General features: G+C 39.4%; 1 long non-coding RNA gene across 1 annotated transcript in view; it reads left to right on the top strand.

Annotated features, from left to right (window-relative positions):
* LOC112159215 overlaps window positions 1-12,051 on the top strand; it is a 60,379-nt gene extending 48,328 nt beyond the window's left edge. The window contains exon 2 of the long non-coding RNA XR_004947151.1: window positions 11,468-12,051. This is a non-coding gene — a long non-coding RNA (uncharacterized LOC112159215). The remainder of the gene's footprint in view (window positions 1-11,467) is intronic.
* The last annotated feature ends 568 nt before the right edge of the window (window positions 12,052-12,619 follow it).

Below are 12,619 nucleotides of genomic sequence, written 5' to 3'. Positions count from 1 at the left end.
TTTTTGGAGAGGGGGTTCGTGTTTAAAACGCATCCTACTGAAGTATAAGTGTTGTTTCTACATCAAAAAGACACAAATATGGTGGTTTGGAGATCTGACCAGACACCATTCTGAAGGTATTCAGATAAAATATTTCCAACCAGGGTAATTTAAGACAGTTTGAACTCTAAGGTTTGCTGTGAGTCACTTTGATCTGTTCTTGTCCGACACAGAACTTTCATCTACCTCACAAATGACTGATGACTTCTGCTCATTGAATTGTCAGAATCACATCCACCAGATATCTACCAAATAACGTCTGGTTGTTGTAGCCCTTTGAGGTCTCAGCGTTACCAACTTCTGGGTTCTACAGAAGGACTCTAAAAGAATGAACAGGTATTCTACACTGATCAAATGCTGCTCTCGTGGCTACTGTTAATACTAAGCAGGTTTTTTCTGAACCTCTAACAGCAGAAGTGATGCTCCTGTTTAACTGTGTGCTGTCAGTCTCTCTTTTCAGCGTCTGCAGTTGTTTTTAGTCTTCCGTTGTGAGACATGATGGATGTGTCGGAGACGAACCCCAGAAAAGTGAGAATTGTGAGAAACACAGCCGCCCTTTTAAAAGCCCAGATTTGTAATTTTTCTAACAACACCAGCCTTGGAGAGGCCGTGAGCTGATGCCTCGTCGTCTTGACAGCCAGCTAATGTGCAACTTTTCCTTGACATGTTCCAGTCTGGTAGCTGGCCAACTCAGCAACTTTAGGACAGTTGGAGGCTGTTGACTAAGTAAAATTACAAAAAACTATTTCAGCAGCAACATTTTGCTGCTTTTTAACATGAATGTTGGAAAAACGCTGAAATATTTGATTAATAATAGATTAGAATTATCCATCTTCAAGTATTTGGGCAGTTTTAAAAATGTTTTCTGAATTAACATAAATGCTAAACTAAAAAACATAAAATTGAATGGTCTCTCTCAGATAATGACAGATAAATCATCAACACCCATTGGCCCCACACATTAAACAACTTGTACAGTTGCTACAGTGGAGGAAATGAGTATTTGATCTCTTTTCTGATTTCTGTGAATTTGCCCACTTAAAAAGAAATTGCATTGTCTGTGAGTCATGTTGATTGTTGGGTACATGTAAACAATTTATTCTGATCCTGGGTCAAAACTGTTCTGGCATGTACTTCAAGTCTAGACGGTGTGTGCTCCAGAGGAGGCTTGGGAGAGCTGTCTCTGAGTAGAGCAGCCAGACTCAGGAGATCCAGGGGAGGTGTTATGTTACGGTGTGCGCTCCAGAGGAGGCTTTGAAGCTGCTCCGTGCAAGCTGCCTGACTCTGGACATCTGTGTCTTTGAGCATTGATGATGTTTTGTTACGGTGTGCTCTCCGGAGGAGGCTTTGGAGAACCATGTCTCAGAGTGAAGCAGCCGGACTCTGGAGATTTGAGTCTCCGAGCAGCCAATGGTGCTTTGTCACGGTGTGTGCTCCAGAGGACGCTTTGGAGCACGGTCCAGCTGGATACACCTTGTGAGCATCTGGACTCCAGAGAACTGTGTCTTTGAGCAGGCGATGGTGTTTTGCTAGGGTGTGTGCTCTGGAGGAAGCTTTGAAGGACCGTGTCTCAGAGTGAAGCAGCCGGACTCTGAAGACCTGAGTCTTCAAGCAGCAGATGGTGTTTTGTCATTCTCTGTGCTCCGAAGGAGACTTTGGAGCATTGTTGCCGGTTGCTTCCTTCAAGCGAGCTGCAAGACTCCAGAGATCCGTTTCATCAAGCATAGGATGGTGTTTTGTTACGGTGTGCACTCCAGAGGAGGCTTTGGAGCAGGGTCCAGCTAGCTGCTCTTCGTGAGCATCCGGACTCTGGAGAACTGTGTCTTTGAACAGGGGAAGGTGCTTAGTTGGGGTTTGTGCTCCGGAGGAGGCTTTGGAGCACGATCCGCCGGCTGCAAGAGTAGCCGGACTCAGGAGATGGTTTTTTTTTTTTAATTGTTTTCTGTCATGGTGTGCGCTCCGGAGGAGGCTTTGAAGCGCGGTCCAGCTGGATGCTCCTTGTGAGCATCCGGACTCTGGAGAACTGTGTCTCTAAGCAGAAGAGTGGCTTTGCAAAGGCGTATGAGCTCCAGAGGTGGCTTTTGAATGTGGAAATGTTTCTTTCTGCTCTGAGCAGTCCTGTGAAACCGTGTGAACAATCGTGAATTTGTGGAAAATGGTCCAACTAATTCCACTCTTGATCAGGAGAGACTAGTGTGGGTGCTTGGAATGAAGAAATGATCATCCTGCTGGGTTTCCCTCTTTAACATCTGCTCAAATCTACACTGTTCATCTTGTGAATGTCAGTTATGCGCTTTTATTTGTAGTACAAAATAAGATCGTACTTCAAGATGCATATTACTGTATTACCCGCACGTATTTTAAGTATATCAAAGGATAAATGTTGTTGTTGATCGCATCTATTAACCAAACTTGAACCTTTCTAACTAACCAAGAAAAAAGTTCAGCATTGCTCGCATGTATTTAGAAAATTACGTGCAAACGGTCACTTTCAAAAACGTAATAAAAGCACGCTCAGAAGATCCTCTCACTACATGCTAACTGCAGCTATGTTTATCTACAACAGAACTCCTCTACTACTTCTTCTTCTACGTCTGTTCCCGGTATTTTAGATAGTTCTGTGCATGTCAGTAATTTATTCCTTTGAACGTGAGATGGATATAAGATGTTTGTTGTAATCAGATACAGTTTTTCAGGACCATGTGCACAGTAAAAACTAAACTGGTCTTCTATCACATTAAATACATTTTGTACATATAAACAAGAACATTTACTGTCAGTTTTAATTTATATACATTTATTTGCATTTCATTGAGAGAAGTAAGTATTTGAACCCTCTTGTTGGAAAGACTTTGTGCTTTTGTTGTTCTTCCTTTGTCCCCCAGTTTCCTACTGATGGTTTTGTAGTCCATTCCGGAACAATCTTCTCCCTGAAATCCACTGGAAGCTGTTCAGTCTTTCTTATGTTTATCCTTATTAAACCCTATATCGTTTGCAAAAGGGGAGGCACACATTTCTATATGTTTAGGTTCAGGATTGAAAAAGAAATCAGGGATTAGTGTGAACAAAAACAAGTCAAACTGCATTTTCTCTCTATGTAAACAAAATAAGTCATAAATGATTTTGGTCTAATGCGTTTGGATTCAATCTGACTGAAAGCGAGTCGCGAGACATGCTGATTATCTGGAAGGATAAAGATGAGTCATCAGAGGTAATTAGGCCATTTCCTAATGTGAGTAAATGATAACTCCAAGCACCTTTTATCCATTTCATTTACATGCGTTGTTCGGTTCACTGGAGATTACATCTGTTATGGAGGGTTAAAATGAGGACGCACTACACTATTAATAGATATTTTTAAGGGACGTGTGTGTTGATCTGGAAGGTAAAGTAGCTGTTTGAGAAAAAGTGATTTGGTTTATGATTTATTTTCTTGCAGCCTTAAGTTTTTTACTTAAAGAATGAAAAAAGCAGAAGATTCAGGTATTTCTGATGGAGACGTGGTGGTATTTGGTGTAGATGAAGCTCAGCGGCCTTGAGGTAGAGTCGTGAGTTCAAATCCAGGCCGAGTCGTGCCAAAGGACTCCTTAAAAATGGGACCCAGTGCCTCCGGGCCTCATACTCAGCATTGGGGGGTTAAACCACCAAACGGTTCCCAAGGGCGGTTGTGTCTGCAGCTCACCGCTCCCCCAGGGGGTGGGTAAATGTGGAAAATAAATTTCACACAGAGGAACGTGAAAGTTAACGGGACTTTAACTTTACCTTCTTTATCTGAGCTTTATCCTTTTTGGTGTCACAAAGTCACATAATCAAATTAATCACTTGCTGTTGAGCAAAAGTTGCTTTACATAAAGACATAAGCATAAGTAAATTAAAAGCAACAACAATAAAAGACAAAAAGGGAAGAAATTATAAAGGGTGCAGATTGTAAAGATATGTTGTTTAAAAAAAACAACTTTTTTTTAGCTATTTAGGAGAAAAAAAAATCATTTTTAAATGCATAATTTCACCTTTAAATTCATGTATATATAAATGTTATTACTAACTAAATATTTAGTTAGCAAACATTTGATTTGCTAAATATTTATTTTGGAGCTAAATATTTAGTTTGTAAGCTAAATATTTAGTTAGCAAGTTAAATATTTAACTAGCAAACTAAATATTTACTTGGTAGTTAAATATTTCATAAGCGAACCAAATATTCAGCTTTAAACTACTGTATGTATAAAATTTACAAATATTTATCTAGCAAGCTAAATATTTAGTTTGCTAACTGAATATTTGAAAATTAAATATAGTTTGAAGCTAAATATTTAAATTGCCTACTAAATATTTAGTGAGTAAGTTAATATTCTGCTTGCTTTTTAAATTTTGAGGTAAAATCTAAATATTTATTTTGAGTTAAATATTTACTTTATGATTAGGCCTATATATTTGGTCTACAAACTAAATGTTAGATTTTATGAAATTAAGTAAAGTAAATATTTAACTCAAAATTAAATATTTAACTTGTTGCTAAATATTTAGTTAGTGAATGTAACATTAATAAATGCAATAATTAAAAGGTTAAAATATGCATTATAAAAATGAAACCTGTTTTTTATTTCTTCTAAAACAGGCTAAATAACCAAGAATGTTGTCGTCAAAATTTTACTACACAGCTTTACAAAAGAAATCCCATTGAAATGCTGTGACCAAAACTTTTAAGTCATAAAATACTTAAGTAAAAAAAATGTTGTTTTGTAACCGGGGAGTTCATGAGATGGGTCTTTGAATTGGAAATAAGAATGTCCAGAGAGATAGAAGCTTTCAGATCCTCAGGTGAGTTCTTCCACAGAGGAAAGTTGGTTCTCACAGTGGGTAAAGACCAGAGACCAGAACCTGAAGATCTCAGAGTTCTGGAGGGTTTGCAAGGACTAAGAGATGTGATGAATAGGAAGGTCTCGATCCATTCAGACATTAGAAAACTAGAAGGTTTGCAAAGACTCAAAACTTCCACATTCCTAACATGGAACCTCCATCAGAACCAGGTAAAACTGAAAGGTTAAAACTCTTTGTTTCTGCTGATAAAACACTTGGCTTCTCCTCCATATTGTTTATTTTCATTGAAACGGCATTTGTCATCCGCCTTGTCAACATCTGTCACTGTCTGTGTGCTTACCGCCGTAAACGTGAGGTGTTTAGACAGGAGCGGCCTAATCTATTCTCCATGTTCCCATCCGGTCCTGTTGGAGCCTTTGAATGGCAGATAAACAGAGCGGTGCGAAGGCTGAGGCTTCATCAAGAGGATTAAGTCAGCAAGTCTTATCTCCAGAGGAGCCTCTCTGCCTCCTCTTTCTCTTTCCTCGCCCAACAGCCGCCGAGGACTCCCAGCCTTTACACTTTACAGTACAAAACCGCTGCCATAAGCTGAAAATCACACGGCGCACGCGGGGATTGGTGCCGCGCGAGCCGAGGCAGGGTAAGGATTTTACCAAAGTGCATTTTCAAGTAGGTTTTCCTCTTTCGGATGGAACAAACACGCTGATTAATTGAAGGAAAACACAGAAAATGGAGCGAATGTGATGAAGCAAAAATGAACCCGGCATGAAAATGTGTCGCGTCTGTTGAGGGCGCGTCGTGGAGGAACGCCGGCGAGAACAAACTGCCACGGCTCTTCTGAAGACAATGTTTCAATCAGACTTAAAATTGAATATAAAATGTGCATTACCATAAATTTGAAATGTCCTCGTTTCCGCCCTTCAGTTCCACACTGTCAAAGAAAAAATAACCTGTGTTTAATTCGGAGTACCAAAAAAAAATGTTTTTTTTCTTTTTCTGTTTGGTAGTGAAGGTTCATACTATTCTGGGTTTAAAGGTGTCCTTTATTAAGTTTATACTCTTGTTTTCTTGGCCAATTATTGAGAAGAACAACATATAGAGAGAACTGGACTGATCACCCCCCTCCCCCCCTCGTGTCCCAAACAGGAAGTACCAGTTGGTCCAAGAAAGCCAAAATCCCAAAGACTTTTTTTCTATTGGTCAGAATAACCATTCTTGCTCTGGTGTTCTTGCTAATATGTTTTCTTTATCACGAGTTATTCACGTTATAAACTAGCCAATCAGATGCCCGTATAAGAGCATGTGGTTTATGCTGGCCCCACTTCAAACGTTTGACAATTTCTCGGAGCAATCTCTTCTTGCTAACGTCGTTTGGTCCCAAAATGGTAAAATCGGGTGAAAAATGTCGACTGACTCGGCTAATTTCATTGGAACCTGAGGTAACATGCTTGTTTAGTCCATCTCTACTTATGCCAATGAGAAGAACCAATCCAGGTAAGGACAGTTTAGGTCTAAAAGATTTAAGGTGTATTCACTCCGGGTGTGATTGGAGCGCCAAATTTGCATCTTCCGCCTCTTCTTTGATGCACGACAAATTCACAATAACCCAGAAAGCTGCTTTCCTGTCCCGCAGCGGCTCTCTGTCTGTTGGCACTTGGGCGACTTGCGTAGTCGCCGGGTATTGGCGGCGGAGCTTGCCAAAGCAAGCAAGCTCACTGTCATAGCGGGCTCTATCGTTCCAGCCCTGTGTGCCCTTCGACAGGCTGTCCAGGGTGTATTCCGCCTTCGCCCAATAGCTTTAGGTTTATTGGTTTTGTGGGCATTTGTGTGATTTACAAAAATGTACAGAATACACAAACAACCAATAAAAAGAAGAGTCTGACGCTTATGAGATGTCTGTCCTTCAATATTCTACAAGTCCATCCTGATCGATTTAACAAACCAAATTAATACAATCAAGTAAAAAAACAGTCTTTTACAAATAGATACAAGGAAATTAATCATTTATACAGCCGGGACGGTCTCTGGTAACTCTGAAACTCCAGCGGTTTAAAAAAATGGAAGGAAGTTCCGGACAAAAATACTGGCGTCAAACGGCCATTTTGAATTCTATCTGCTGATTGAGCTACTAAAAACGTATCCAAAGCCGAGTCCCCGATGGAGACTTGGGTCCTTCCTTCAGATGGAGGGTGTTAGCTTTGAGTTCTCAATGGTCAAAATCAAGCAATTTTATGTTATTTTTTTACTTTATTAAAACGTAGTGAATCTGGAACAGATGAAAAAATGCTGTTTGAAAAAGATCATATCTGTGATATAAAACATATGCTCCGCCCCATTCTGATGCATCCACTTATAGACAAATAGATCCATGAACATCGTTGTTTTTCTGTATGCGAATAAGAGAGAGGGTAAATGGAGAGCTTAACAGCAAAGAAGAACAGTTTGACTTTCATAATCTTCTTTTTATTGAATTTTTAGACAAACAGTTCTACTCATTGATTTACATACAGTATAGTGGAAGAAATTATGATTTCTTGGTCCCCTTAAAGTTAGTGGTTAAGTGAACCCATTTTTTGCCTAAAATTAGATTTGCCCTTTTTTAACCTTAATGGCAACAAAAACTTCCCAAATGACCCTGTTCAGAAGCAACATATCCCGATGAATGTTCTGAAAACATGAACACAAGCTGACCCAAACGGTTTAATTGACAGCTGAAGGGACCACCCCCATCTGTAATCAGTGTGTGCACAAAAGGTCTTGGAGTTTCTGGACTCCTAACAGTCTCATCCTCCAGTGCTGCACTGACACTTCTGGATCCTAAGTCATGGGGTAAGCCAAAGACCTGTCAAAAAATCTACGGGAAAGGGTAACAAAACAGGAAACGGATATTAGAAGCTTGGGAAGAGAGTTCTAACTTCGGTCAAGATGTGGAATAGGATGGTTTATGTAGAAACTGGACCATGGTGAAAACAATTTCAGTCACAAATGCCAGAAAAATCGTTCGGAATGATCAGACAAACCCACAGATATCTTCAGCTGAGATCCAGGACTCTCCCTGTTTATGTCACTATGATTTAAAAAGTTGATTTAAAGAGTAGAAAAAACAAGTTTGTGTTTATCATTCAAATTCTACAAAAAATATCCCAGAATTCATCATTTCTTTTGAACTTATGAGCACAACTTTAATGATGTTGTTGGTTTCTTTACATGTAAAGGTTGTCTAAGTTTTTTTTTTTTTTTGTCGTTCATCATTTGCATCATTCTCACAATTTGCTTTTAAATGCAGTTTTTGGACAGATTCCTGGACCTTTGAACGAACTGAAATTCATTTATTTAAAGCGTTTTCCATTTTAACTCATCGCCGCTTCACAAATCAGAATCTTAAAAAAACCCAAAAACTCCCAACATTTGTGTAATTAGCTGTAAATCTCGGTCAGCTGTGGGAGTCCGCGTGTGCAGCCGGGAGGCAGCAGCTCTGAAGATAATCTCTCGGAGGGCTCCATGTCGTGGTTGTCACGGCGATCTTCCCGGGGCTGATGTCGGCTGACGGCTGGTGTCAGCACTGCTTTCCATCAGCGGCCTTCTGACGGCTCTCGCTTCCTCCTTCGCTGGGAGGACGCTTCTTCCACGAGGCGATGTTCTCGCAGGACTTGGTTTGCTGCTCGCCGGAGAGGCGTTTATGGAGGATCAGTGCAGATTATGAGAATTCTGTCCCGGAGACGGAGAAGGAGGAATGTGTTCATGAGTGCAGTTCAGTCTCAGACTAAATTAGACTTTCACTCCCTGCAGATCCGACTAGCCAACACGCTGTTGTATGGACGGAGAAGACAAACCTGAAGCATGACGACAAAAGATGATGACACGACGACAAAAGCTGAAGGATGATGACAAAAGCCAATAACACAACAAAAAAGCTAAAGTATGACGATGAAAGCCAGAGCACAATAACAAAAGCTGACAACATGACAAAAAAGCTGAAGCACAACAAGGGAAGCCACAACACAAGCAAAAAATGCGAAGCACATCGACAAAAGCCGAAGCACGATGACAAAAGCTGAAGCCTGACTATGAAAGCTGAAGCACGACAGAAGCCACAACACGACAACAAAAGCCAAAGAATGATGACAAAAGACGACAACACAACAAAAACGCTAAAGTACGACGATGAAAGCCAGAGCACAACAACAGAAGTCATAGCATGATGACAAACGCCGACAACACGACAAAAAAGCTGAAGCACAATGATGAAGCCAATGCACAATAACGGAAGACACAACACAACGACAAAAGCTGAAGCATGACCACAAAAGCTGAAGCACAATGACAAAAGCTAACAAGACGACAAAAGCCAAAGTATGATGACAAAAGTTGACAACACGACGACAACAGCTGAAGCATGACGACAAGAGGTGAAGCACGATGACAAAACCTGAAGCATGACGACAAAAGGTGAAGCACGACGACAAAAGGTGAAGCACGATGACAAAAGTCGACAACATGATGAAAAAAGTCAAAGCACAACAAAAGCCACAACACAATGACAAAAACCAATGACAAAAGCTGACAACGCGATGACAAAAGTTGAAGCACGACGACAAAAGCCAAAACACAACGGGGAGTTGAGGAAACCAACAAATTCCAGTCATTTTTTTCTTCTTAATCCAGGTACACATTAGAGGATCTGGGGAGTCTCTGGATTGCACTGATTGTGAGCGTGATGCCGGCTGTCGGCGTCTGCAGTGATCCGTCATCTTCGCTGGGATGATGTAATGCAGGACAGAGACGCCGGGAAGCTGATGGACGCTGACAGAAGGACCATATGGGCTTCATAGTTTTAGATTTCCCTCACAAAAGATTTTCTCAGACAGACTGGCGAGGCGTTGATGAGTCCTGACTGCAGAAAACAGCTGTCGGAGCGTCTTTTACACACGCGGCGCTTTTTCAAACCGCGCGCGGCGCCGGATGAGCCGAGAGTGTACGGACCCGCGCGCCACACACTGCAGCCGTGGCCAATTGAAATAGATTGGAGTCATGGAGGAGGGTAATTCTGCTGCGCCGCTGTAATCTCTGCATTCCACCACGTTCTTTCTTTTCCATACATAATGAGATCAAAAAGTTTCGGGTTTGATTCTTTGGCGTTTTGTTCTCCACCACAGAGGAGACGGTTCACTTTCACATCATCTGTTTTTGAAACGTTTGAATTTAACAAACGTCACAAACGTTTTTTGTTAAGGAGTTTAATTTTAAAGGTTTTATTTTTAACTATTTTCCCAAAACAAATGTTTTTTTTACAGGCATTTACACACCATTATTTCGATCATAACTCCGATTAAAAACGATGGTTTTGGTGTTTTTAACATGTTTTTGTGGACATTCTCTGGTGATGGAGAGCATATATACACTATATAAAGAAAATTATAAACTTAAATGTGTTTTTGGGTATTTATTTGTTCAAATTCCTGTGAATTAGGAGCAAAAAAAGACAAAATTTGAAAAATAGATTATATTTGGCGTAGAAAATACGTTAGGCTCTCCACAACGGGGAGAGGAAGGGGGGCGGGGTTGCTCTGAACCAAGGGGCCAATTCTGATGATTTCCTGCTACCTTGCAGATACTATGTCCAAGAAAACAATGCTTTTTTTTCTTTTTTTTTTATCTTGGCTCAGTAATTATATGGAAAAGACTGCTGGTAGCGCTTTAAAAATAGTTTAGAAGATGATCTGCGTGGATTTTATATGTGAATATATCTAAAAACATTTTTACAAAGGCTATTTATAAAGTTTATTAACATGACTATCAATGTTAATGTGCTAATGTATGCAATTAATTTAATATATATATATATATATATATTTACACGTCCCGAAGCCTCCTTCTTCCACTGGTTCAGGCTTCTATGGCGCGTCTTAATTTCTGATAATGCTCACTTCATCGGGGATTATCCCACTAGTACTTTGGTCATACTACATTTTCTGCCAGTTGACTACTTTATTCTTGTTATTTTTTACAGTTTTAACATGGTGCGACGCGTTGTTGCGGTAACACGACAGCAGCAAAGGAAAGTGATCTAAATTCTGATGGTCACAATAGATTAAAGCAGCAGATCAAGGAGGAAGTTCTCCACTTCCCGCTTGTTTCTGTCCAGACGATGGAGGAAAGGTTTATTATAAAGTTTGGGGACATTTGACCAGAACTTGTTTTTTTAGGTCTGGAGCCACATCATTCATTTCTGTAATGAGCTTTGTTCCAAATAAAATAAATCAATGAACAAATAAAACAAAGAAATGAGCAAGTGAATGGACAAAAAAGCAAACAAACAAATAAATGAACAAATGATTTTTGGTTTATTAGGTTTAGTTATTTTTTCAGGATGAAACTAAAACTAATTGGTAATAATTTGGTTTCTATCACTGAACTAAACTCAAATATCATTAGGATTCCATTGATAACTGGAGCTGAGACGACGTTTGTTTTTTAGCGTTTGTGTCAGATTCTGCTTTGCTGGTGGTTTCTGCAGAAGCACAAAGGACTGAAGCTCTGATGAAGTCTGATGTTTTCTCTGTTGACTGACAGAACCGTCTCTTCTCATCCTTCTGTTTACGTCTAGGAGGACAGACGTTCAGGAATAGAAGCAGCGATCGTCCTCGAGTGGGAAAACCTCCCAGCTGATCTTTATTCATGCCGTCGTTTGACAAGATTCTGCAGCAACAGGTAACATCCGGCGACGCTGGAGCCCTTCATTTGGTTTTATTATTCGGGTCGTTTAAGGACACAGCTGAGGAAAAGTTTGGATCTGAAAAACTCAGTTTACCACCAAACATTTATTGAGTATCCGATTTAATGGAACACGAAGTTTTGAACAGAACATTTCAGTGTAAAGTAATCTCTGTAGCGACTGTCTTACATCACAAATCTGTATTTTTTCATCTGCTCCTGAATCACAATGCTTGAAATAAATACTCACAAATGCAAATTATAGGTAAATCTCTTTATATATGCCCTTTATCATCAGAAAAATACCACAGAAACGTATTAAAAACACTAAAATTTTCATCAGACTGGGTCTTTCACCCTTTAACTACCCAGAAAAGAAAAAAAAAAACACACAAAAAAAGTAATTTTTTCTGCTGTTAATTGCCTTGTTATGGAGCCACAAAAGGGACATTAAAGCTAAAAAAAAAAAAATAAAAATAAAAATACTGAGGGGTTTCGTAAAAAAATTGGAGTTAAAAAAAAAAAAACAGTTTTGGCCACTAACCAGTGTTTTTTCCCTAAGGATCACACCAGTTGTTATCTGGTGTGCAACAGTTACAATCGAGAGTTTTTGGGGTTTTTTTTTTTTACTACTTTAATTTTAACCCAAAAAAGTTCTGGTTAGTACCTGGTGCACAAAATACATCAACAGTTTTTCTTTTATTTTTTTTATTTATTTTTTCTAAAAATTTAGTAAAAAAATATTTTTTTTTACTAATTGATGCGCACCAGTTACTATCTGGTGCGCATCAATTAGTAACCATTATTATTTTTATAATAATTATTTTATTGAAATTTTTCGGAAAAAATAAAACATTTTTACTTCTATTTTTTATATATTTTTTCTTCTATTTCCCTTTAGAGGCTCCGTACCTTGGAGAGTAATACACACAATCTATATTTTTAAATGTTTCCCACCGTTTGGTTGAGCAGGCAGTTAAAGGGTTAACTCAGATTCTTAGAACTAAGTCCAGACTCTGACTTGAACTCCAGAACCATCAGTAAC

The sequence above is a fragment of the Oryzias melastigma genome, linkage group LG23 (genome assembly GCF_002922805.2).
Source record: "Oryzias melastigma strain HK-1 linkage group LG23, ASM292280v2, whole genome shotgun sequence".
Taxonomy (NCBI): Eukaryota; Metazoa; Chordata; class Actinopteri; order Beloniformes; family Adrianichthyidae; genus Oryzias; species Oryzias melastigma.
Note: the sequence above shows the minus strand (reverse complement) of the source record. Positions and strands in the feature narration are given on the sequence as shown.